The sequence below is a fragment of the Aythya marila genome (genome assembly GCF_965140915.1).
Source record: "Aythya marila genome assembly, chromosome: 26".
Lineage (NCBI taxonomy): Eukaryota > Metazoa > Chordata > Aves > Anseriformes > Anatidae > Aythya > Aythya marila.
Window position 1 is genome coordinate 3,595,923 of NC_139067.1, and position 24,692 is coordinate 3,620,614.

Consider the following 24,692-nt stretch of genomic DNA (forward strand, 5'->3'; position numbering starts at 1 on the left):
GATGCTCTTCCTTCTGCACATTTCTGCTCTCCCCAACAGCTGCCCCTCATAACAGCTGCGCCATCGTAACGCCAGGTACTGCAGGCCTCCTTGGAGAATTCAGACCTGACCAAAGTGTTTTCCATATAAAAATCCAATAACTGAGCTCCAAACTGCTTAGCATGAACAAAGCATAATCTTTTATAGATGCTGTGGTACTTGGCTCTGGACGTGAACTCCATATACAACAGCTTCTTGCTGCAGTCTTTAATCTTATTAGACTTGACTGCAGATACTTATTTGGCCCTTGTCATTATGCGTAATATTATATATTGCTTTCTCATTAGAGAGGGGGAAAAAGTTTCTTCTGTGCCCAAGTAGACTGGCTGCCAAAATCTGGCACGCCTCGCTTGCGGTGCCCACTTGAGTGAGTCACGCTTCCCTCCCCTCTGCTGGGAGACCTACACAGCATCACCCCCTCCTTGGAGGTAAACTGGTGAAGAAACAGCGTAGGAGATCTTCACCAAGCGTCCAAAATAAAATAAGCTATTTTAAATATCAGCTGATTACCACATCCCCAGCACATCCACCAGTACATAATGCTGGGTATTGATTTATGAAGTGGACTCGCCTCAAGCAGGTGCAGACTGGTGTAAGTGACCAAGACACAGAGGCAGAGATTTATAGGGGAGCTAAATGAACCCACCTGCATTGAAAATGCCTTGTCTCTCCTCCTCTTTGCCTCAGAAAAAGCTAGGAACTGAAAATAAGGAGAGCACTGGTAGGGACAGAACGAGCATTGCCAACCTGCTAGGAGATGAAGCTCTTTTTCAGGCAGAACCTTGGATGGGAGCAACTCTGCAGAGACAGAAAATGATTTGATTTAGTTTGTGACTGGGAAGGGAGGATGTATTTTGTCCTCATGAGTTCACAATGTAGATACTTAACTTTTTAGATACTTAATTTTTGGGGTAAGCTTGGTTTTTCTCTCCTAGCTGAACTCTGCTTTTGACACACGAACAAGAGAAGGCTCCCAGTTCTTCTGTGACTGGGTTTACCCCGTGGTGAGAGCCTCTTATTTTAAGGCAAACCTCTCTACTGTGCTGCCAATGTTGCTGACACAACCAAAGCAGTGTAAAGGAGGTGGTGTTTCCTTGTCTGAGTCCATATTCTGCCCACATGGGACCACAGCAGTAACCTATTTAGCACTTGCATTCATTATTACCACTGGAAATCACTAAACAGAGCACCTAAAGGAGTTGTTAGGCAAACACCCACTGAGCAGAGGAGATCACCTCTTCAATTAGTCAACAAACCCAGCCCTTATTTCAGGGGAAGGAGCATCGATCCAGAGTCACACCTATTTGCAGGTTCAATGATGCCAGCTAAGCTACAGCAGTTGAAACAAGGGACATATCACAAGGCAAGATTCTGGATTTTAATTTTTTGGGGTCATATTAATCCACATCCTTGCTAATTTTGCAAATTCAGTAGATTGCAATGGATCTTCAACAGCTATTACAAAACGCTTTTTATCACATTAGCAGTGAAAAGATGTTTGCAGTGTAACACTCCCTGTACAATTTCCCCTCCTTATCATCATTCTCTGAGCAGTGTTTCATAGCAAGAAGATATGCAGCATAAAATCTCCCTGAATATGAAATTTTCTGAGTAATTCTGTCACTAGTCTCCCAGGACATCCTAGTCAAGGATGAACAATTCAGTAAAAGCCCTACAGAACAGGAGAGAAATTAATCATGCATTTTAAAGTGTTTTGAACCTTCTTATAGGATTTAATGAAGAATTCTGTTGAGCTTTTAACACTTACAGGGGGAAAAAAAGCCTCACCTAGTCTACAAATCAAGCTCTAGGTGTATATTAAAGTTGATTAACATGAGAGAAGAGCTTGTCCTATCTAAATGCAATTCCAAAGTAACCCTAGACTTCTTAATGGACTTTGAGATTTTATTTATTTTATTTTTATCACCTACATGATTGCATCCATTTCCACAGAAGTCAACAGCAAAGATGTCATTAACTCTGGACCAAATCCCTTCCAAACACTCATTCAATTTTTAATGTTCCAAGAGTGGAAGTTATCCAGTGGCTACTACATAAGTTGGAAATTTTTAGCATCATTAAAAAATAAATGGTTTTCCTACAGAAAATGGTGAGGAGCTTGCTTCTGAAATAAACCCTTTCATTTTCTTTCATTTAACAGGCAAAATTGAAAGCAGGTATCAAACGTTTCCTACCTTCCCCAGCAAGTGCAGCTGGTCCAGACTGTTAAGGACTTTATGAAGTGGCTAAGAAATAGCCTTTACCCTTAGATGAGTGTGATTTGTTTTAAAAGTACCCTTGGTACTTGCTGTAGCTTACTGTCATGTGCTAGTATCACCGCTTTAGGGTATCATTTCAGGATAAGAGTTTAGGCTAAGTCACAAAAGGAGCAGGCATTTATAGGGGGTAACAAAGCCACCCAGAACTGACGCACATTAAAAAGCAAAAGAGCAACCTAACAAGAACTTCAGAAATCATAAAACACCTTCAATACATCACAGAATAATCCAGCCTCAAGTTAATTCATGCCAAGAAGAAACCATCCCTCGAGAGCACGTTATCTTCTTACTGCATCCAAGGGAGTATTTTTGCTGGCACTGATTGCTGTCAAGAAGAGGATATCGCAGCAGCATCTGTGCTAAACGCACTCAGGAAGACCACCGTACAACAAGCTGCTACCAACAAGTACAGGTGAAAATTCTGGGTGTTGAATCATGATCTTAATTTTTTTTAATAGCATGCAAAGACTATGTCAGTAGCACTTTTCATTATCCACTTCACCAGTCCAGAACTACTTGGTAATTATGCCCATCCACTCTCCTTTGACAGAGCTAGCTAACAGAACAAGAGCTTCTGATAATACACAAGCTTCTTGTAAAGAATTCATGTCAGAAAGCAATAATCTAAATAGCAAAGCTGATGAGTTTGCACAGTGCCTTGCTTTAGGGAATAAGCATTTTCTCTAGTTTGGAGCAAGTATACTCGGGGAGCAAACAGAGAGGGACTAAGACATAACTACTTTAAAAGCTATTAAACAGCAGATCCTACAAGCCTTACCTTTGCCAACCAAAGAAGTAAACAGAATTAGAGAAATGCTGCAAAACAAACAATTTGTTTCTTGTCAACTCCAAACAATGCCTTTTGCCTGTATTTTTAGGCTCTCCAAAGAACAGGAAAAAAAAATGTTATGTTCATAGAGCACTAAAATTTAGACAGAGAAATCGCATTTCATAATGAAATGCCAAATAAGTTCCCTGAACATACAACTAAGTGTAAATAAAAGCTCTGATACGAAAGCCTGATTTAACTTCAGTTGACTTCAGCTAAACAAAAGCCTTCCTGCTCCAGTAGCTATTGGATTTGGTTTTTATATTTTGGTTCCCGTGATCCTTTCTCTCCATTTTCAAGGTCACTGTGCCTTCAGAGGGGAGGAGGAAAGATCTTCCAGCATCTTGGCCACAGCACACTCTTAGCTCTGGAAATAACGTGCTGCAGTGGGGAGGAGGAAAGAGCAAATGCCATCATGATACCATTTATTGTGTCAATTTAAGGAAATACTGTGCAGATACAGAGAGGGGAACCAAGGCTCATCTGTGTTGTAAGTGGGCAGGTCAAGTGAAGCATCATCATCAGCATCTCTCTTCTATACGGGATGCTTTTCACGTTGCTGTACTTGAGGGAAATCAGCCAGATTTCAACAAGTTTATACACCTACATGCAGTTATGCATTTAATGCTCATTTACTCACACAGCCAGCAGAACAACATATGCTAATGCTGTATCAGACTGGGAAGTCAGCACAGGGTAACCCTTACACTTGCATGTAGTTCACGCTAATTTGCAGATGCTCAAACACCAAAAGAGGCTTGAGATGTGCAAATCAGTGCAGAGATCAGAGCGTTTTAGTGTCTGGACAAGGGAAGGGCCTGGTGCCCAGGCAGGTACAAGCCTCACAGCCAAAGGGGTTCATAGGCAGAACTCACTGACTGCAAACTCCATGATTCCTTGAAGGATGCCTAAACGGTTCACTGAGTTGGCGTCCCTGTCTCCCCTAATCCAACTCACGTGTGTTTTTAGTTTCCCTCCCATCTTCACCTTTACTCTGCAAACAACAGGACTCCAAGTCGCAATGACCCCTGCAGCATAAATCTCACTGATAGCAGCTCAAAACCTTATTTGCTCACCTCTCCCCAACCTATTAATATAGAAAACATGTTACAAGATGCAATTAAAAACATGTCAAGATAATCTTAAGAGAAAGTCCACAAAGTCTCAGACACTGTATTCCCCACTGGCAATGAAATATATTTGAAATCTGAAGAAAAAGACTCTTAAAGCCTTCATTTGTTTCCTCATAATCTAGTGCACTCCTTTAAGATTAGCAAAAAAAATCTATAGCAATTTAAAACCATGTGCTGAATTTCTAGGATACAACTTCAATAAGTTAATTGAACTTACCAGCTCAGAGATCATCACCATAGTAGCCTGAAAGACAAGAGTTACAGCCAAAGTGATGTATCAATCGATTTCAGCCCTTGTAAGCTATCCGAAGATTAAGATTCTTGGCTAGATCAAATATGCTAGATTAACAGTAATGACATATTTTAGGCTTTTGCAACCTCTATTCACAGACCAATCTTCTCAATGCTGCAGATAAAGCTGCCTCATTAGACAGTTCTCCATGCAGAGGCTTATAGTATTTCAATTTGTCATCTTCCTCATAGCTTTAAGTCAAAAAAGAGATACACCTTATTAAAAAAAAAAAAAAAAAAAAAAAGTATTTCAGCCATTCTCTGTGACACTTGACAGGGTTTTGCACATACAACTCACAGAGAACAAAGAATTTTTAAGAACCAGCACTTGGCTAACAAGTCAGCCTCTTGAAAAGATTTTTTATGGGCACAATTTCGAGATCTAGTTTTTATATTGCTTCAGAAAACTTATTTCCTAATCCATTCAGCCACAAAGAAATAAAAAACAACTTTCACCCAAAGAACAATTTTTTGGGTTATCGATGTTTTGTCAGCATCTCTAAGAACGATACTTAGATGTTCCTTTATTTTACGCACATCAGTTAATCCCAAAGGTCTCCCTGACCCTTCATCATCACGGCAAAAGGCAGCGCTCTTGCCAAGTCTGTCAGGTTTTCCTCCTTGGTGTCAAGGCAAATTCGTAAGGTTCAAATTGCTCATTTCATTACGCAACGGTACTTTTCAGAGAGCTGGTAGCAGATAACACGACACATACTTTTTGTTTCACGCTCTGGACATCCGTCTCTCCCTGGGAAGCAGCCCCAAGATGAATGGGGAGAAAGAAGAGGAAATAATTAATGTTCCCAAAAGCCCAGAGCAGATCTGGTAGGGAAACTGGAGGGAATCAAAAGCTGAGACCAGCTGAGAGGCTGAGCACTGCTCTCAATTCCTTTCAGTGCTGTCCCCTGGAGAGCATCTTCCATCAGGTGAGAACATCCTTCTGATCAGCTTCCTTCATTTCAATTGTCATTTACCTCTGGGGATGCAGACTTCGCTTAAAACTATATCCCATCGCCTTCTTGTTAGTCATCCAAGCAGTTATATCCCTCTTGTACTTTTTGATTCCATTAGGAGAGTTATAAAGAAATAAATTAGAACCACAACACATCTACAGCTTGTTCTGAAAGAGACTGTTAGCACTTGACTCACCTACTTACATGTCAATTTAGCACTCTTAGCTGGATTTAAATTGAGTCAAGACTGATCTGCTTAAGACAGAATCTGCACCTGTCCCCCCCACAACACTTTAAATAATTAGAATGAAACAAAAAAGTCAAATATTACTACAACCTGGGAGCGTGCAAGAACTCAGAGCATGACAGGCTCACTCCCCTGCCTCATTCACATCTGAATGTTGCCCAAACAGCTGAGCCCAGCACAAGAGCTTCTCGGCAGCCTGTATGCTCCTCTCAACACACATCCTTGCCCAAGCTTCTACAGGAAAGGGGGAGCCCACAGGCATTCCCCTAAATGTCCTGCTCCTTGATCATGGTCCACAGAAAGAAACCTAAATGTCTTAAAAAATACAAACGCTTTTAGCATTCCAGGATGCTATTTTCAAAACCATCTTTCTAAACTCAACCTGCCCAAGCTTTTCAATCAAATAGCAGCCAAGGAGTAGGAGGGATGTGACATCTTTTCACTTGCTGTCCCAGCCTGACAGCACAGCAGCTGCCACCAGGTATTACAGCAACAAAAAAATCTGCAAGGAGCAACTGAAAGCCGCATGAAGGGGCATTTTGTACTAACCTCAAGTTCCTCCTCTCCTCACCTTCCTTCCGTCATTGTCTTGGCATCTAACATCAGCCGCCATCAGCACTTTTGCATGTTATTTTCCACCTGTGAGCTCTTTAGGGCAGATCAAGATGCCCCCAAATTTGCAGCACTTAACAACTGCCCAGTCTGTAAGGGGATCACTGCAGTACTCCTAAGAACAGTGATTTTAGATCCCCTTCTTTTGATGCCAATGTGACCACTGGTACAGCCTCTGTATTTAGTCCACATTACCAGGCAGTAGAACCAGCATCCCTAAAATTAGGGGTGTCTGAAGTTCAGATAAGCGTAAGAGTAGGAGCAAGGTTTTTCAAAAACAGACAATAATTGTGTTTTTTCATCCCTAATACACTGCAGAAGCTTTAAAGAATTTTATTTTTTTTTCAAGCACATCCACTAATCTCCTAAACCAGGCTCTTGCTTTAATTCTGATGCAGTCATTTCTGAAAGATGGTCTTAGATAGTTAATTATCTAGCAAAACAAACAAAAAAACACTAACCAACAAATACTGGACAAACCCAATTCCTCAGAATTTCACTACTGGTATTGTCACCTGCAAACACCCTCCCATGAATGACCAAAATAATAAGACTGCCAACCCTCCAGAGCATCTCTAAACCCTTCCCCATCCCTTTTAACCAGGTCTTCAAGCACATATGAGCTGACACCCAACTAACTACATTCAGAGCCTCAAAACCAGCCTTGGCTGGCCTCAGGATTACAGTGAAATTCCACAAAGTTTGTCACAGACTGCATTGCTTATTTCAGAGAGAACAGTCCTAATAGAGAGTTTTTCTTTTGTTTTTAATATCAAAGCAGAATCTTAATAAATCTTATAGCAAAGCAGACGGAAAAAAAACATGCATGCAGCTACAAGCAGTTACCGCAAGCTCAGACATGTAACATCTGAAGCAAAGAGCCTGCTGCCCCATCTTCTTGGAATACATCAATCCAGTAATTAGGTGTATTAAGAGCTGTGTCTGTCGCATTTCACTCATTTCCACAGACAGAAGAAGCCACATTTATAAGTCATTAAGCTGAAATAAAATCTTTGCTGGGCTTAATTAATTTAAATATTCATGGCAACAGGATAGCAGGGGAAAGTGTTGTTCTTAATCAAAACAGACACTGCTGTTCTATAATGCAAATTGCAATTTCTTATGTGGACAATGCCAAGTACCTACAATAAAAGGGAGCCGAACATCAGTGATAAACATATAGAAAAGGCAGCTAAAAAGGATTCACATTGTCCCCTACCTCTTGAACAGAAATGGGCATTTGCTGACCCAAACGTTTGCTTAATAATAAAGTCATGCCTAAAACAGCAGTTCCTTCCAGGGTAATTTATCACAATTTACTCAGGCGCAACACTCAAGGAAAAAAAGGAAAAAAAAGACTTTTGAGGTAGTTGTTGAAGTTATTCACGTGTCTCTGAGCTGCAGTATGTTCACAGCTCTTCAGCCTAGAGCCCTGGGACTACCCTACACAGCCCTTAACAAACAATTCCCCACAAACCACACCGAGGGTTGAGTCACGAGCTTCACCCCAGACCTGTCACCCCCACACCCCCTGAACTTGGCCATCAGCCTGGGTGACACCAGGTCCCCCCTGAACTCCAGCCACAACCAAGTTACCTGCTTCACTGCCCCACACCTTTTTCTCTGGCGGTGTTTAGGCCTCAGGTAGGCCCTCAGCATCCCCAGGGGTTAATTCTCCATGTCCCAGCAAAAAGGAGCCGAGCTTGAGGGTAGGCCAAGTGCTACCCAACCTCATGGCACTTCTGACACATTCCTCCAGTGGTCCAACACCTCCTGCCCACTCCCTCCTCTCCTTACTCCAACGTTACTACGGGGTGGAAGCAGGATGGGGAGGGACCACAACAAACCCGCATCCCCTGTGCAGCTCCTCCACAGAGCACGCGATGTTGTGAGGTGGTTTCCAACCTCTCAGGCCCTCTGAATTGCTGTTCTGAGAGGGATCTTCAAATGTCAGCAAGGTTAAAATGGAAGCACTGTTCTTACAGCAAACCCACTGCGGATCTGTGGAGACGGGCTCTCCCCTTACAGCGCTGCAATGAACATAATTTTCTTTTAGAAATTTGGCAGAAGTGGCAATGATTGCTCCTCTTGGTCCAAACCTTTGTAGTAAGGGCACATGCCGAGGAGGTTAGAGAGCAAAGCTCCCCTTCCTCCTCTGCCTGAGGGAAATCCACAAAATGGAGCCCCTAGGGCTGACCTGTGCTGTTTGGCAGGAAAAATGATACAAGATTTGTTGGGCTGAAATGTGGCACAAAAGATTGCTGAAAAATGACTTTAAAAAAAGTAGAGAATACAGTTTCCAATTTTTATCTGTTAATAGCAGCTTTGGTTTCATTATCTGCCATCCCCATATCACGCTCTGGATACAATTAGCATCACAGAAATAAAATACTTAATGGAAGTAGCAACATGTTTACTGGTAATGAAATGTTTATGGTTCAATTTGGTACACTAGTAAAGAGTGAATGCATTTACTTCAGGACGTGAGAAAACAAAGTGTAGATAAGCACAGAAAATCACTTTGACTCGAGACATTCACAAAATGTTGTTATTATTCCCCCCAGGAAAGATAATATTGATTGCTGAGAATCATTTGGACAACGACAACAATGTGTTCTCCTGATAGAAGTCAACAGCCCATCTAGCAGTCATCTGTACAGAAACAGCACTGACCGAAATAAAACTCCCCATCTCAAGTCTCCTTTGATAAAGGCCCAGAACAGAAAAAAACCTTGGCATGACCTCCTCCCTCTGCTGCAGCTCTCCTCTCACCTAGGATTTGGGTCCGCCACAGTGCCTGAAGGACCAGGTGAAAACTTTGCCACAGCTTTTGCTTGACACGAGGCAAATCATTTCGTCTGCTGCTACTTCAATTTCCACTTTTAAGACGGGCAAAGCACTCTCTGCATATTTACGACCAAAAAATAAAAAAATAAAGTGAAGTTCCTAAGGGCAGGAACAGATTTAGACACTGCCTTGAATAACAAGAGCCTCAGCTGTGATGAAAGGCAAACCAAATACCTCCACTGCACCAAACGTTTAAAAGAAGTTCTGATCTAATGTAGTTTAATGCATACTGTAAAAGGAGGAAAAAAAAAAAGCTTGAGAGAGTTTTGTTGCTTTTAACAAAGATTAAATACTATTTATTCTGGGTTCAGCCACTATTAGGAACGGGATCATAGCAGGAATACAAAGATTGAGGTGGAATCAGTGGGATTTCCTCACTTCTGTTTTTACAGTGGCTGGCTGGCAAAAGAAGAAACAGATCTCACTCTAAAGTGATGGAAAACAAAGAGCTGCATGCAAATCAGCAGGGCAGACCCCAGGTTTTCCTTTGTTTAAGTTTCTAGGTGATTCATAGCCTCATCCTTTCTGCACTCTTTCCCCTTTGCCTCGACTGTTCTGAGCACCCCAGCTTGTAACAAAGGTGCACAAGGGCTGTAGCTCAGAGAAGCATCAGAGACAGAGAAAAACAGGGCAAGGAAAGAAAGGAAGAGAAAGGAAACGCGGTTTGAAACACAGGAGAGCTGGAGAAGCTTCATTCATCTTGACAGAACAAAGGCTGATGAATAGTAAGCGTCAGATCCTGAAGAGAACCCGGCACTGCGTGAGGTCCCAAGTATTCCTGGAAATTGTCTGGACCGCCCCAGCCCAGCAGCTTTTGCAGAAGGCTTAAAGAAATGCATTTATCACACGTTACTTCTGTTGGCCAAGCTGGCAGGCTAACCCAAAGACAAGAGGTTTCATCCGGTTTCATCCATCACATTTAATCCAAATCAGTGGTTCTCAGCCAGATTTGACTCTGGTTTGTGCTACAACTGATAAATGCCGAGAGCTTTACCCAGGCTTACAACAACCCCTGACATTTCTGTGTGATCTAAACGACACAGAACCACCTTGCTAAGATCTGCTCCTGCACCCGTAGAGTCATTTGGGTTTTCTTTCTGTTTCAAGCAACAGCAGGGTCAGGCCTCATTCACCAAATGGATTCCCTGACTTTTGAAGACAGACGCCTGACCTAGCAGCACACACAGACGCCGACCGTCCTCCCCCAGCAGCACCTCTTGAAGAGCCAAATAAATCTGTATGCAGGTTCTGCTTTTTTCTCCCCTGAAGCATAATAAAGTTGAAAAGTCACGATTCGAACTAACCAGCGACACTTCAGTCTAAGAGCCAACTCCCCCAAGAATCCTGACAAGCAACAAATGAGCACGATATAAAATATGCAAGGAAAGACTCATCTTTGCCTAAGGACTGGAAGAGTTGCTGAATCCCAGCCCACACACCTAAAAGAAGGGCTTCTTTTTGTTGGATTTATTTATTTATTTTTTTTGGAACTTAGTGCACTTGCTAAGAATCAATGCTCCAGTACTTCGACTACAAGGAATATGAACCAGGCTCCACAGAGATTAAAGCACACCAGCCAGGATCAGTCCATTAATTAAGCATTCCCCTAAAAGTTTAACTAACTTTCCTCTTTTGGGTTAACTTTCCAGAAGATCCCAGAAGCAGAAAACTTCAGGGGCCTCCATGCTCAAGCACCCTATCGGGAAATGCTTTTATTATCCGCAGTCACCCAGGACTTCCCTACCATTCCTGTTCTCGAACCAGACATCCTTTTTAAGGGGTTGTAAATTGACCTTACCAAGAAGCCCACTGCAAACAAATATATTGGACTACTGGTCCAATACATATACTTCAGTACTGCCAGCTGAGTCACACGGTAACGCTTCAGTTCCTGACTGATTTTAAGCTGGAAAATAAGGTATAAAAGTGTTTCAGGTTATAATTCATGAAATGTTTCTTTGCACACAACCTTTTGCTATGTTTTTTTTTCCCCCCCAAAGAAAAAAGCAACCACACAATGCCAGTAAGAGCATTTGGCCATTCCTCCATCAAGTTTATAGCAATCCAGAACACATTACTTCTTAAAAGTTCAGTATGATAGACTTCCACTGCTCGAGTATAAACGACATTCCCACAGAACTTGTTCCATGGATGAAAAAGAACACCTGATTTTGCCCACGTCACTTTCTCTGTTTTCAATTTATTTTCAATTTGTTCAATTGCCTTCAGGATAACAAGTTTGATCTCATGAAGAGCAGCGTACCTCTCAAAGAATTTATCAGTCTGTTTATTCACTACTCAATTGATTTGACCTTTACTGGGTCACCTGCCACTTGAAGTCATCTTAAGGAAATCTAATTAGCCACCACGCAGCAGAAAGTTCTTAAACCACGTTTCAACGTCATCCCCTAGCTTCCAGAACTGCTACGCTTCCTCATTTCCCAATGATTATAGAAGAATTGGGAAGTACTCAACAGCTTCAAAACAATCCAGTTCAAGGTACGTTGCCGCTGCAAATTTCACCAGTAAAAACATTAAAAGAGAACATGCCAGAGAGAAACAGACATAATGAAAAGACAAACGAAGGAATCACTGCTCAGAATCTCAAAGCCTCTTAAAATTTTGGTAGACTATTCTTAAAGGTTATTCCATCAGCATGTCAGAAGTGGCTTCTGAATGTCATGTACAAAGGGTTCCAAGATACATTAGTGGAATTTCAAAGAGGTACAGGTTGCATCAATTTGCTAGAAATCAAATATTTTTTTCCTTCTTATTTTGTATTTCAAGCCCGATGCTATTCAGGGGACCAGAGGCAAAATGTGCTTAGACTTCATGAACCCTCCATAGCAGCTGAAATCTGGGTCATTTTTTGCAGTGGCAAGAACAGAAGTATGTGCATATTTGCAGGGAAGGAAGAAAAGTATGTGTGTATATTTGGGTAAGGCTTTTTTTTTTTTTTCCTTTTTAAAATCATTACTGGTTAGGGATACCTACCCACCGAGATGCTCCACCTGGGATCACAGTCCTATTTGCAGTCTCTTCAGCAGCAGGACTCTTCACACCTCAAAAGGAGGTCAGCAAACAACCACCCACGATCAACACCACAACACACTTCTTGTTGGCGAGGCAGGTGGCTGCTTTCACAAGGATGCACCTCATCCTCACGAAAAACCTACAGCCAGAGCCACCATCCATCTCCCACGTTGCCTGACACTGCCAGGGGAAACTATCTGTCCAGCAGACACGCTACACCACTTGAATTTCCACACCTAACCTCTTTTTGAGAGCTCACACCAGCTGCTCAGCCCCGATATCTGCTCCTTCCATAATAAATTCATTTAGCTTCCACAGCATCCCTTGCATTGTTGTGTGAGGTACTCACAGACACCAACTTAGCAAGGTTAATCTACTCGTGCCATAGGAAATAAGAAAAAGCAACCCTTTCACAAGGAATATGGCCATTCCTGTCAAGACTTGATGATTCTTATGGGTCCCTTCCAACTCCAGATATTCTGATTCCAAGTCACGTAGTTCCCATTGCCACCAAATATTGCAGTCAGTCCAAGCAGTTCTGCACCTCTGTAAAACCAATCCTGACCTATTCCACTGTGTTTTAAAGCCACAATAACACTGTGGAAGCCCACTAGTTAACAATAAACTAAGGCCATGATGACTACCCCAAAGCAGCTCACCGATTTGTGCATTTTACACGCTGGGAAATTTTTGACAGGTCCATCTCAGACTTTCACATGCCACAAATGTGCGATGTTGACTGCGATGATTCCATCCGATCGCTTCCATACGCTCGCTTCCATCGTAAGCTAAAATTGGCTCGCTCTGAGCAGACTGCTTTGCTGAACGAGGAAACAGAACGCTCACGAGGATGTTGAAGCCTCACAAGCTGGTTCTATCCCATGTAATAAATGTTTCATCTACCCAACTCAGCTGAGCCTATTGGCAGGGATCCGCTTCCCATCAGACCCCACATGTTGAAAAATTCACTGGTTCCTCAAACAGACAGTAATTCTTAGACATAATTGCTTGCTCGACTATGACGATGAATAATTAGCTACGAGCCTCAGAAATAGGAGCAAGTCAACCACATCTCAGGTAAAATAATGTGGAGATGCTCTACTGGAATCGATAAAGCCGCAGCATATTTATGCCAGCCAAGGATATGATTTCTTAATGAGGACCATAAATATAAGAAGAAAATCCCAATCAATTGCTCCCCCTGTCCTCCCCCAGCTCACAAAAGACCATAAAATCATCTCTTACATCACTGACATCTTGCCATTTGATCTGAAAAAAGACATCCTGGGCATTACTGTTTTGCTACTTTTGCTGCAGAGAGTTTATGAACTGAGAACACTGCAAGTACAAGCTTTGCCTCATCTGGAGAGACTCACAGATGATGGCAGCTGATGGAAGAAATGAAATACAGAACTGATAGGCCAACATACAAAGAATACTTAGAGATTGTTCTGTGAAACCTCTAAATTCTGGTAAAATCTTGGTTTAAACATTCATCCTGCTCAGAAACCACACTAATGTTTCATTTCAACCTTCTCTCATTTTCAAGATCACAAAATGGACAAAATTATAACAAAACATTTTTATGTATTCTTACGTATTTCTCTACTTTGGATTCTCTAACTTGAAACAATTGCTGCAGACTTCAGCCTGCCTCCAACAGTCAGTGGATTTCAGCATCAGAAAACAGCACTGGAAGTTACATGCGATATTTTGGGGATTGCTCAGAAACTGGAATGTAACAGAAGATTGGTCCCATCCTACACAATGCTGAGAAGCTTCCCCAGGAGGTGAGGGCACTCTGCAACTCACAAATTTTTCCATTTTCGTTATTTATGAGTGAACCAGAAAGCTGTGTGGGGATGCAGCAACGAAAAGAGGGATGGAATAATGCAGATTAGAAGAGTGCCAAAGAGGTGCCCGTCCTGTGCTACCTGGTGTTACAGCAGTTTTGCTGATGATTTCAATAGCAGCAATCTAAAAAAATGGGAATTCATTTCCAGGGCAACATCGGTAGGAGGTGAAACATAAAAGTGAGTGATGGGTTAATGAAAATAAATGGTCTGAAATAACAGTGGTTCAGTAAGGCACATATTTATCGTGTTATCCAAGTTGACTACATGAGACTTATTAAGTTAAATCAGCCCTCATAGAAGCTGAATAAACGGAGACAATTCTGATGATCCCAATGCTTTAATCTCCCCATTCACACTATATTAGTCAGGGACAGAAAGAGCAAGAAATTGGCACAGTGAAATACCTTAATTTTTAATGTAAACCTTTTTGCAGAAAAGTCACTTTAAAACAGGCGTATCACTTCCATTTCTAATTATGAAACATTAACGTTATTATGAAAGGAGCCATTTCAAACACCCAGAATCTACTTGTTAGCTTAAAAGACTATTCAATTGCACGGGCAAGGAGGCAAGGGCAGAAGAACAATACCTCCAGGAAAGTCTACAAAACAGCCTTTTGCTGTTTGCTTCTTACCTTCCAAGGACATGGATCCTCTGCTAACAACATTAAGTATAAAAAGACGCTAGCTTGGTCAGCAACAGTGAAAAGTTGTTGGGTATACAAGGGAGCAGCTGCGAGAACTTTGGATCTTGAGAGATTAACCTCGTGACCCTCAGCAGAAGAAGGAAATCACATCTCCTCCTCAGCTCATGTTTTTAAGAAGGCAAGTTATAGTTATGCCCATCTTCTGATCCTCCTACAATATCCAGGCTGGGGGAAGACTGATGTTTGGAAAATCAGTCGCCGTGCCTTCTCAAAACCAAACCTACCAACCCAAAACCACACACAAAAAAACCTTACCCCTTTATCCCCTCTCCCAGCTAACTAAAAGCTCGAAGATTTATATATATTTAAAGTTTGTACTGAAAGTTTTGCAAAAAGACTAACGATGAGTCACCTCCACTCCCCAGATGAGATCATTTCAGTTCCATGATACCACCACATTTCACACGGTCACATCTAAACACTGACTTCAACAAAAACAAGCCTTTTTCAGATAACGTTAAGAACAACTAAAAAAACATTTCCTTGGACCTTTCCCCTTGCCTGAAAAAAAACAAAACAAAACAAAAACATAGCCTTATCCAAACATGAATTTTACTCATTCCAACTCTTCTGTGTTTTATTAAACATTTCACTTACAGCTCACAGCAGCAAGACAGAAGAATGGATGTCCTGGGCCAGGCTGAAGGCCCAGAAAGCCCAAGATCTTTTCTCTGACCTCGGTGAATGCTTGGTAAAGGTATGTAGGAAACAGCAAAACCTAACAATCCTTCTTTGCATTTCCTCTTCCAAATTTCTACAGAACCATCAATTTGGAGATATTCCAAGCCAGAACGTGCATTTTCATCTTTCTTTATCGATCCTGAGCTGCTGTTCTTTGTTTTATCAATTTTTTTTCTCTGTACTTATTTGTAATTTTGTCCTCTGAAACACCCTGTGGCAATGAGCTCCACCACTAGATAACATGCTGTGGGAGAAAAAACACAACACCTTCCATTTTATTTTTAAAGAAACCTTATGAGTTTAAAAAAAAAGGACCACAGTGAAATAACCTGAAGATGCTTCTAAATTTGAAAAGAGAAATTAGTGGCAAATCATCACTTCTACCTGTAGGCTGAATTCAAGTCACTTCAGTTCAATCTTACCTTCTGCCAGCACCATCATGAAACTGCATCAGTGTATTTTTTTTTTTTTTTTCCAAAGTATCATGGACACACAGAAGAGCTGATAATGGGCCGAGTCCATCAGAAAATTATCAAGATGGTTTTTGCTGTCTTACTGGCTCCTAACCCATTATTTTGAGAAGGCACCAATAAAAAAAAATACGTGAAAGACTACCTTACAAACCTGCTCCCATGGATCAAGTTTTTGGGCTAGAGTTTGTGGGATTTTGTACATTGTTACTGCCCAGATTTTAAGACACAGATACTTCCCTGCAGCTAAGTCCACTGCTGGTCTGTGGTCATCATTTTACAGTCTTGCAAAGGGCACAATATCAACTCTTAAGATAATAATGAAGCTAGAACAGAGAACCCTTGCTCCTCTAAATCAAAAAGAAATGTGTGAATAAGCCCCCAAGCACCTTTCATGCAGGAGAACTATAAAGCACCTATGAGGATCATCAGCCTTATTCATTTAAGAATTCATTGAGTCTATTTATATCCAAAAGACATCACTGGGGAGGTATGTTGGCTCTCAGACTTCAGAAGTCATTTTAGTGGCAATTCTGCCACGAATTATAACAACCATTACAGAGGTCATAAGAAGCATTTCTGTAAAGTGTTACCTTCTGCTGACATTGTCCTTCGTCAGTGCCTTGGTCAAGTGCTTGGGACTGATCTCAGCATTTCCTCCAAAGGCCCACTCCTCCTATGGCTGTTTCTGTAGCGCCGTGCCGTAACAGCCTCGTAAAAATTCTAAAGGTCAGACTTGAGCTTCAATGAACACATCAGCAAGAAGTAAAACCTGAACTGCAACTGGCTGCACAAACACTAAATATAAAATTAATGCCTAACAGCTGCTTCCACCTAAACTCACAAAGCAAAACCACGTCAAGGTGAACCTGTCCTATGAGGAACACCCCAAGTCCTGCTCTCTTCCCCCCTCATTAAGGCTTACTAATTCTGTATTATTTGAACTAGAGGATGCTGCTGGTCCCCTTTTGATCTGAAATTCTGTCCTAATGCAGGTTTCAGTAAAATCTGCAGTTTGTTGGATAAAAGACAAGCAACCAAAGCGTTTTACCTAGTTCTGCAGCAAGTTGCTTCCAAGACATTTGATCCAACACTCAGCCTCCACTGTATCATAAAGCTTCAAGCTCACTGTACGACTGTAGATGAAGGAGGGAAAAAAAAAGTCCTACAAGTTTACAACAATATCCCCACCTTTGCTCTGCTACTACCTGATCTTTAGTCATCAGCCCCATGAGCACATGCTGCCTGCTGTTGATGAGAGGACTGTGACAATAGGGTGAGTCTCATTATTGCACCTCCACGTGCATCTTCTGCCCTCCAAGGCTCCCAAGGTCAGCCAGGTTCTCCTTGTTGTGGCTCTCCACAGTTTATCCGGATACTCCTGGGGATGAGCACAAAGCCACGGAAAGCCTACCCATGGGTGTGTCGCTCGCTTGCTGTCTGAAGCACTGACTTCTGAGCTGCACCTACCTTTCATGACGGTGACTTTCAGGTTCTCTCTGTAGTGGCCTCTTCAAGGCCCCTCGCCAAGCCTTTTCATCCAAGGCAGACAGTCGTGTCTTCTTTCTTGGGTAGCTCTGAGTGCACTGTTGTAACAGAAGGAAAAGCTCAGCTGTTCCAGACCTCCGCTCCGTTTCATTTATTGTGGCTTTCACAGCTGCATAGCACCCAGTTTTGTGAGGCAGGTCAGGAGGTGAAGAAAAAGGTGCAAGAAAAGAAAACTAGCGTACTCAAGAAAGAAATTAGTGCTTGCAAAGATGCATAGGGGAAGAAGTAGTATCATAGAAGTGGTTCCATTTATTCCAGGGGATGCAGTACAACCTATTGCCACTATCTCTGCAATTGAATTAGCACTGTGACCAGAAAAGGCTAAGCTTTGTCATACAAACAGTGAAAGTTAGGACTAGAAGTCAGCGCAACCCATAAATACAACCTCCAACAATGCAGCTTTGTGCAAAAAAATTATAAAGAATTGTGTCAACAAACCCAAAGATGTTGTAATGCAAGGACATGGCAAAAGGCACATCACCTCGGATTGCAGTCCACTGCTGTAATTGAATGAACATTGCCCCAGAAGCCAAACTTATCCTTTAACTTCTCTCTTTCATATTGGCATGCTATTAATCCAGGCACCTAAAAATCACTAAAAGCCAAGAGCAGAAACTTATTTCCTATTAGTCCATGCTAGCAGCTTGCTGCTTGGTGCTTTCTTTAAGCTCCATCTTATTTCTCAAGGCTTTTCTGAAGCCCAGGACCCTGTCACTTGGAGAAGGATCAGGCAGAATTTAGATTGTCTGAACACGGCCTTCGAGGCACAGGCTGTCCCATCCTTCTGTTAAACCCCAGCAGCATTGCAAATGGGCAGCATTTATGGAAATAGGGTCACAGGAATGTCAAACACGGGAAGACTGAAAATGCAGAAGATGTTATGCAGTGAGGGGGACCACTGCTGGAGGGTTCAAGCATCGAGATGAATTCATTTCCTCCAGCAAGCCAGAGCTTTTCCATGTTGGGACTGGTTTTATTGCCCCAAAAGGATCCCCTCTTTGTGGGAGGGACCCTGAATTAAAAGAGCTGTTTTGGAAGGAACAAGGAACCCGGGTTGACACAGCAGGGATTACAACCCAAGGCACTTACATGTATTTCTCATGTGGAGAACTGCTCATGTTTGCAACACGATACTCAGATAAGAAGCGTGACAGAAGAAGAAATTTCAAGGCTTGCTCGATAAAAGCAAAGGAGAGGAACGAGTACATAAGGGGGCAGGAGGGAAATGATCTGTACAAGTAGATTTCACAAAAAAGATCCCACATACAGACTTCCGTCTTGACACTAGTGAAGCATTTGATTCCCTCCCCATGGCCCAGAGACAGGGCAAGCAGGGAGGCAGAACACAGGTCCTTTCCTAAAAAGGGGTTCCAGTCAATCCATCCTCTGCTGTCCACATCCTAACAGGAGTGCTCTCCATGACTGGCACAGGAGGACATCAAAAATACTCATTTCTAGCACCATCCAGGAGTGAAACCATCTACAGCAGGAGCCAGGCCACAGCAGCATTACAGGTGCTCAAACCAAGGGTCACTGGGAGACAGTAGGGTCAGGCCAACTGACCACCCCAGAACTGGCACATATGTGACAAGCCTGAAAAACACTAAGGGTTTGGTAAAGGGTGCAGCACAAAAAGGAATACAGATATATAACATCAGCAGATCCTCCCCTGAAAGAGGCAAACCTTAGTAGGCTGAATCATGCCATAAGGATTCTGAGATGAGCCAGGAGTGAGGATTAGCCAGGCTCCAGTGCATGTTGACTCTAAAGATCCTGGATGGACCCAACTGTTATCCACAGAGCACCTGAGCATCTCTACCTGCTGCATACCTGGTTGATTCCTACCTGTCAGATACAACAGCATGAGATGACAACACCTAAAGCCAAAATTACTGCATAGCGTGGGGGTGAGGGACACCCACAGAGGCAGCAGAGTAGGTGACATGAGTTTGCGAGATTTCAGGTTACAGAAGGTTGAAGAGTTACAGAACTTGATTTAACCAGAGTTAAAGATGAATAAACTTCAGCTCAGCTCTCTTCGCTATTCAGAATAGCAGCCACTCACATGCTAACACAAGAGCATATTGCCTGATATTTAATTAATTACGGGTGGAGACACTCAAAAGTACTCTGAATTTGGATAAATCTTAAATGGACCCGAAACTAGAGGAAACTATTCCTAATTTACAAGTCCACTGACGTCAACCAACTTGCGTATCAAAACCGAACATGGTCCTTGGAGTTAAATTTAGATGATATGTTAACAGGCACCTATTTTCCATACTGTGTATTAATTGATCCGTTCTGCCTGCTTACTGAAGCGTTCCCGTGGGTGGAGGCAGCTAGATGACAGAAGTGAACTCGACGTTACCAACATTGTTCGAGCCCATGCAGTTACTTTTTGTGGGCTCGCTTTACCTCTAAGAGCACAGCGTGAGGCAGTCAAAAGCATGCTGGCTGGAGCAGCAAGATAAACTTTCTGTAACAATGACAGAAGTCAGAAAGACAAAAACAACGAAGCAAAACAATTTAAGCAGAGAAGGAAATAAGCACGGCACTGCTGTCACCAGCTGCAACTTTAGAAGTCAGTTTCTCCGTAAGGATAAAACTAATCCATCACAAAGCATTACTGATCAGTACTGGGTACAGATTTGTAGCTTATTTGGGAAGCAACACGAAGCAAATTTCCTCTTGGAGCAAGAAAACACTCTGGTCATATAGCAGGTGAGTGACCTAAGTTTGAAAACCCCAGGTCTTTTTTCTATAAGATGTGGAGACCTCTTTACCCGCCCCCCAAACAAAAATAAAGTAGTTAGCAGACTCCTGAGGCAGCTCCCATTTTGGCAACAGAGACTTCTGTGTCTAACAAAAGATGCCAGACTCAAAACACTCCTGGAAATTGGGAATATTTATATCTACTCTCATCCAGGAGTAGCCCAGGTCTCTCCCTCTGGCATAGGAGATGATCACAGTCTCAGCACTGTACCACTCACCACATTCGTTTCCTCCATTTCTTTTTTTATACCCAGAATTAGGTATTAATCATAGATTGGGCACCCCATGAAACAATTTGCTTCTGTAGTCACTGTGCCCTGCTTTTTATGCGGATTACACCTCCCAACCCTGCCAACTTGGGAGCTGCTGGCAGCGTATGCAGGAGATACGGTGACGAACCTATACAACACAGGAGGAGTTCGCTCCAGAAATAGCAGGGCAGCACCGAACATGGAAACAACACGGACTTGTGTGCAATTCCCATGACTGCAGAAAAGTCTCTTGATCTTCCAAGGGAGGGTTTCCATATGAAGAAAGGAAGAAAAGGCTTGCAAGCCCTCACTGGCAGCAGCTTCATGGGAGCTTGCAAAGCTTCCCCTAGGATCAGGGGGAAAGGCACTGCCATCGGCAGCAGTGACTTCAGTGAGCACCTCGTGGCAAGCAGCCTCTCACGTATGGATATGTGCACATCAGCTCCTCAGACCCCCCGCTCTGCCATTTCTCAGGATACCAGTGAAAAGGCACCCGTGCAGAGCCTTCTGTGACAACTGTTGATCTTCCTGCACCCCCTCCACACGCTTCCTACAGAAATAGAACAAGAGAAACATTTTCAAGTGCTTTCAGTCTTTTAAGTAAAGGCAGGGAAGCAGAGGAAAAAAAAAAAAAAAAAAAAAGTAGAGAAGGTTTCCAACAAAATGCTTCACGCATTTTGGGGAAGCCAAGGCCTATTTGTTAGTTCCACTGGAAAACAAAAATTGACTTTTAGCTGGTGCCATTCCAGAGCATTGGCTTTCGGTGTGCGCTGTCTTTTCACATTAGTGGATCCGCTGCTGCATCCCAGACTGACAGCTGTAGGGAGGGAGCACAAATGCAAGAAGGGCTCTGTACTCACAGAAGAGGCACGGAGGCGATGCAGCAGCTTCTCCCAACACGCCTGTTCTGCAGGCACTCATCCCGAGGGCAATTCCCCGTGACACATTCATTTCTTTTCTGCCCGGAATACCAATAAGAGCGCCAATTAGGAGGAGGTGACTTAGATGGGTGATTTCGAGCCCGGCATAGGTCAGCCCTCAGATGTTTGCAGCAGGCACAAAGGTGAGTTCTCCCCCGAGCACCAGCACAAGGCTGAAGTGACAACTTCAATTAGATGGGAAGGGTGTGCAGGTCTCCTGCTGCACCTCTGGAAGAGCAGGAGTTGCTTTCCTTCCTTTTTTTTTTTTTTTTGGAAGGATCACGGAGTCCATGGCGAAGGACTCCAGCAAAATTTAACTTCAATCTTTTTGGGCGCAGAAGGTGTAGGGGAAGGGGAGCCAAACAACAAAACCCAACGACAGATTGCAGCTGTGAAAGCAACCCGGATTCAGTAACGTGATTTCCATAACGGGGTAGGTTCAAAGAAGCAAAAAATAAAAATCACCTAATTTTGACATTTCAAAGTCATGCACTGCAATGCCCATTATTCAAATCATTTTTGTTGTAGAGTAAAATAGAGGGTTAAGAAATCTCAAAACATTTTGATCTCCATGAAAATAGAATAAAAGATAAAGCTTTGGAATTAAAGCAACTGCATGCCTCTTCCTGAAACTACCTGCAGACAAAAAGAGGGATGTGTTACAGCTTTTCACTTGTACATTTCTACTACTGATTAATATCTTACTGACTTCAGATATGATTTTGGAGACCAATCTGAAATAGAAGCTGTGAGCAAGTTGATTTGAGGTTTTAATCTGCATTATTTGGATTATACAGCAGATTTCCCCAGACCAAGTATGTATTTATTGTTCAGCTTCCTTTTTAATGCTATTAGATTATCTACATATTTCCCAAGTTTCCTCCAAAACGTGTTGCACAAATATTTGCCAGTCCTGCAGCAGAGATTCTAGATAAGCTCTGAGGAAGCCCAAAGGAGAACTGGGCACCCGTCCCCAGCTTTATGAACCTTTCGGTCTCAAATGAGTCCTAAAAATCAAAACATTTTATAGATCTGGCATCTTCACTTTGAGACTTCCTATACGCTTTCAAAACAGATTCCCACCCTTCCCCCAAAGGGCACAAAACCAAGCAGCCAAGCATTTCAGCTGTATTTTTTCTCCCTACCCATGAAACCAAGTTCAGATCTGCTCGGTGCTCCTCCATCAAGACCTGTTAGCACACGGGGAGAAAAATCTCCTGTTTTAAAATGGAGAATCATCACATTTACCCGGACAAATCTGAACTCCGCTTACTAAGTGCTAAAGAGAAGCTATTCGAGTTCTCCATATGCTCGGCAGGGCTTGCTAATCTTGGGAGCACCCACATCACACATGCTCTACCCAACTCCTCTTCCCCACCCTGCCTTCAGCAGATGCCAGTAACATCGATGCATCTGTTGCTGCCTCACAAGTTGCTTTTATGTGCATTGGGATTTGAAGGGCACTTTCTGGAAAATAAACCTGTCACGACAGCTGGAGAGCACATAGGCAGATGAAGATGATGATGTGAACCTCCGAACAAAATCAAAATTGTTTGCTCCAAGCTCCCCTCTGATTTCTTAGAGCCTGACTCTGAACCCCATCCCAATTTTAGCCTGCACCACAGACCTGAGTGCTTAAATTGAACCACAATTAAGCACAAAACCCTGTGCTGCTAGCAGCACCAGCCAGCAGGAGCTCGGAGGGCTGAGCCACTCCACTTCCCTGCTCCTTCAGAAGGGTCCAGCATCAGGGGGGCTTCACCTCCAGTGTGCTTCAGGTGCCCGTGACAAGCAAATCAAGTGCCAAGCCCCTTTGCTGTTGTTGTCTGTTTTGTCGATTAAAATTCTTTCCTGGTTTTGAAGTGAAAGCAGACGTTGGCTCTGCCCATGGTCTGGTGAACCGATTCTCTTTCGCAGGCTCCAAGGTCTCTGTGCCCTGGTGCTCCAACTAGGGGTGCAAGCTAACAGCACAGCACTAAACAAAGGTCCTGCCATACTTCTTCAGGCTTTTTTTTTTTTTTTCCCTTTCCAAACTCAGTGACCTTTTGGAAAAAATAATTCAATACATAAAATGTTATTAACGCTTGCATTTACGTACTGATATGCTTTAAAACCTCTGGCTCCCCTGCTCCATCTGTTCTACCTACAAATCATAAATTCCTAAGCGTTACCTACATACTTGGATTCTCACCCAACCTCTATTAAACTCAGCAAGAAAATCTGCTGGTTTCAGTGGCAATTGCGATGAAGGCTAATTTTTTTTCTCCCCCCAATAAATACCATAATCAGCTGTTGTGGCAAGGCTCGTCACTTCTGCTGATTCCATCTCTCTGACCATTTTCATAAGCCTTCAAAGAGTTTTCTTGCTTGTTCATTGGCGACTTTTACCCCCAAAGGCTACAAAGAGCATTTGGAGAAAGGTACTAAGTACGAAATGAAAAACTCTACACAGAGTTACTTGCTCAAGTGTATTGCTCAGAGGCAGAAACAAATCTTGTTGTCAAAACTAGAAACAAACTAGATGGGAACGTGCCCGTGACCAGATGGTGACCTTGTACACCAGATAGCCAAGCCTTGATTGCACTCAGCACTGGACAATACCAGGTCAGCAGTGTTTAAAATAACCCACGTAGCACTGATGTCACTCACTAGCTAGCAGAAAAAGCAACAAAAGACTGGAGCCTTACTTTACTTTTCTGGAGCCACCAAATTGCCAGGATACAACATCAGCAGGCAGAAGATACCCTCCAGCTGATGCTCTAATCAACTTGCTGTATCACCATGTGGCACTGGATTAAATCAGATTTTAAAAACTCAGCCTTAAGCTCCGCTCAAAGAGCAGGGGCACCTCATCTCCTCCTCAATCAGTTCCCAAACAGCTGGTTTTCAGCCCAGTGCAGTAAAGAAATCAAGCACTGGCAGACAGGTTAGAGATGGCTGGGGACCATAACATCTTGATGTTATGCTGGGATACAGAAGTCCCAAATTAGCTAAGGGATACTTGCAGTAGTAAATCAGTAGTAAGAAAAGCTTTTTTTTGTGCCCCTATCATTCAACACAAGTTTCTTAGGGCCATCAGTGATGGCATATGGCTAGTGAGACTAGATGAGGCTGCTCTAAGGCTGTGGTGAGATGCACGGCAAGGGCTGCGTTAGCAAAGCTGTGTTCGAGGGCAGTTTCTCCTGGCCTGTCCAGGACTGTTTATTGTCACCATTGCCCTCC